The following is a 3,545-nucleotide window of genomic DNA, read 5'->3' as shown; positions in this document are numbered from 1 at the left end:
CAGATCTAAGCCCACTCGTTGGAGGACTTTAACCATGTTGTCCTAAATTTCATACAAGTTACTCAAAAAGCAATATAATTGGCCTTCCTTGACATATCTAAGCCCACTCGTTGGAGGAATTTAACCATGTTGTCCTAAATTTCATACAAGTCACTCAAAAAGCAATATAATTGGCCTTAAGAGTCAAATATGTCTCGCCAAATACAATCCATGCTTAGTATCTTGCAGGAAAGAAGAAGAAATGCACCTACTCTAGGAATGCTTGGTAGTCTGCCCAGTTTGGAATCTTGTTAAGAGCTGGCTCAAAGCAGCCAATCTAAATCTGAGACATCTGATAAAATTGGAATGATACAGAGAAGATTGCCCCTGCACAAGGATGACATGCACAGTCATAGAAATGGCCAAAGGGGAAGCAAATAAGGATCTAAAGTATCAACAGATGCTAAAAGAGATCCTATTCAAAGAAATAAATCCTAAACTCAAGCTCAAGTATCTAAACTTCTCTACAGATGAAGGACTTGTCTACTTCAAGACGAGACTGTGCATACCATCGAGTCAAGAACTCAAGAAGAAGATGCTTTGGGAAAACAACCAATCTAAGAAATGAATTTACTAGCATGAAAGTTGCCTTGTTTGAAGACTTACCCAATTTTGATGAACAAATTGCAAAGCGGTTCTATGTCATCCATGCAATTGTGTTCAGGTTTATTTAGGAATGAAGTTGCTTTAGTAAACTGGAAGATAACGCCTATGGATAAGAAGAGTGTTATGCAGGCCTTACTTAATAAGAAATATCTCTTGCAAACTAGGTAGATCCAAATGGATCTTCTTGTAATATACGAATAGTGATACTTTGTGTGCAAGCTACTCCTCCATACTCTCCAACCCAGCTACCAGCAGCAGCTACTCGTTCAACTTTCATGGGCTCATGGATGGAGAGGAAGGTAGAGGCCTGCTACTTGTGTGAATCTTGACCACTACATGTGGGCTAGTGGTCTAGCAGAACAATATGCAGCCTACATCCTCCAAAGCGGAAATCTTTGAGGAGCTCTGGGCATGGATGTTGCTCGACATAGCCTTTCGCCATGATCAAGGGGTTGGTGGTTCGTGAATTCAGCATAGTAAGGCCACGGAACTCCCCAAAAAGCCGTCGATCATCATCGTCCTACACTGACAACCAATTGAGCTTTCGTATGAATCATTCGATCTGTAAGGCTGGATCCAGATGATGGAGGAGGCAGCAATGCAAATCTGACGAGCCTTTTGCCTCTTTAGTGTGGATGGGGAATCCGGAGGCAGAGCGTGCTATAGGAAGGAAAGCGTTTTTCTTGAATGCCACTGTAGAAAAACGATGGGTTTGGAGGAAAGAAGAGGGAGGTCTCAGCCACTTGAGATATTCCATGCCCCGTTATATGTCTATGCCGCCCCTTGTGTGACCCCGACCTTAGCCAATCATATGATAAGTGGCTCTCCGGCATGTGCCGTGGCCATCTGTTGAATTTATGAAAAATTGGATTAAGTGTAATTGGGAATCGTTAGAGGGCAAGGCCCTCATAGCTCAATACTTGCCAAGCCAAACAACTATTTCTCCTCTCTCTTTGATACAAAAGAGCTAGCCCTCAAAGTTATGAGCCATGGATAGTGGATGCTCCATAACTCCCCAATCTCGCTCTTTGAGAATGGGAACACTCAAGAATCAACCTAAACTAGTGAAAATCCTGGTTTGGGTGGAACTCTTGGTTTTATTGATACATCTTCACATGTTTCTCAAACACATAGAATCTCCATTAGGAAAAATCATAGGACAAAGTCTTGTTACCTCCAAGAATCCAAGTTGGCACACGTACATTCTAATACAAATTAACATACCATATGAACTTCTTGATATATTAGAAATCACATGTGAATCTGGTTAGCATGAGTTGGACCAACTTGTAATCTATAAGAATTTGCTAAATTCCTATTTCAGATGCTCAAAGTAGGGGGCAATTCATTAGATATCACCTCAATCTTATACATGTTGAACCCTCGAAACCCCCTTTTGATGAAGAACCACAAGATCATGGATTTCAACCCTTAAACAATAGGGAAAAGGATAGCAATAGAACTTAGAAACCCCAAGGAGACAAAAACAATAAGACAATAGCACAAAACAAATTTTCTTCTCTACTCATGGAACTTAAATTTTGGGACCCATGGTGACCCCTCCTCTAGCCCTCAAAAGGGCACAGAAAAATGCCCCTCCAAAGACCCCTTGCTAGCCACCAATGTGCATGTCGATGTTTCTTCAAGGAAGTTGACATGTTAGATGCAAATAAAGAATCCCTCCCTCCTAAACAGTTATGTGAATAGAAATCACCTCCCTTAAGAGAGAACAACTGTCCCTCCAAACATAGGTATTCTAAAATTGGCATTGTCTCTCTAACATAAACAAAGGTGTCAATATGTAAAGGGAACTTACTAAAAATAAATGAAGATGAATAAAGCAATCAAGATGATCTCATTCAATACAAAGGGGCTCTTTGACCTCATCAGAGTCAAAATCATAAAAATTTAGATGGCACATGACTCTTTATCAATTGATATTATATGTTTGAAAGAAGTTAAAATTATCGATAATGATCTAGATAGGAATTTAAGAAGTTAAAATTATCGATAATGATCTACATAGGAATTTAAGAAGTATTTGATTAGATTATGCTTGGCACTTCACCAACCATAGAAGTAGAAGTGGAGGTGTAGTGATCAAGGTTCACTCCAGAATCACAAACACAATCAAGTAGGCATGCAAGGATCTAAATAATCAATGGGCAGCAGTTGTTTGCAAAACAAATGAAGAGTTTGCAATTGTTTCCTTGTATGCATATTGTCCCTTTTCTTGTAGATCTAATATTTGGGATGCACTTAATTGTTTTACATGCCACACAAATTTGATTCGTGACTTTAATATGGTAGAGTCTCTTCCCCAAAGATTAGCATACTTCCCAAAAGATTAGCCACTTCCCCAAAGATTAGTAGCACAAAAGGCATGGGACACAATGTGGGATGCAGAAGCTTTGTTGCTAATTGCATTGACAGTTCAGTAGTCTATCATCCCCCACATTCAATGTGCAACCTCTTGACGAGAAGCACGGTTGATCTTGGAGTAGATGTTTGTTGGAAATAATGAGACACGCATCTCTTTCTTGAAGAAAGAGCTTGAGACTGTGAAGATGAATGAGGGTGATTCTATGCAGGATCATCTAAATAAAATTCAGGACTTGCGTGAGCAGCTTAAGAATGTAGATGAGTACTACTTAGATGTGTAGTTGATATCCACTACTTTGAATTCATTGCCACCCTCATATTTGGCCTTTCATACGGTCTTGAACCTCATGATGAGGATCTCTCCATAGCCACTTTCTTTCCTTCAATTGGTCAGTTTTCTATTAGAGGAAGGGAAGACAAGAAAAAACAGTGGTGTGGATGTTATAGCCTTTGAGTAGGCTTTTATGGGGCAAGGTAGAAGGGCGAGGCCAGCTAAGCTAAAAATGCTCTGCAGAGCT

General features: G+C 39.9%; 1 non-coding gene across 1 annotated transcript; it reads left to right on the top strand.

Annotated features, from left to right (window-relative positions):
* Nucleotides 1-314: 314 nt before the first annotated feature.
* LOC148035708 (U6 spliceosomal RNA) lies at nt 315-412 on the top strand. The gene has a single exon (XR_015691047.1). It is a non-coding gene; the product is annotated as a U6 spliceosomal RNA (small nuclear RNA).
* The last annotated feature ends 3,133 nt before the right edge of the window (nt 413-3,545 follow it).

Source organism: Lygodium microphyllum, chromosome 5, assembly GCF_053477565.2.
Source record: "Lygodium microphyllum isolate KBCC chromosome 5, Lygodium_microphyllum_v1.1.10, whole genome shotgun sequence".
Taxonomy (NCBI): Eukaryota; Viridiplantae; Streptophyta; class Polypodiopsida; order Schizaeales; family Lygodiaceae; genus Lygodium; species Lygodium microphyllum.
The sequence above is the reverse complement of the archived record's forward strand: the minus strand, read 5'-3'. Positions and strand labels throughout refer to the sequence as shown.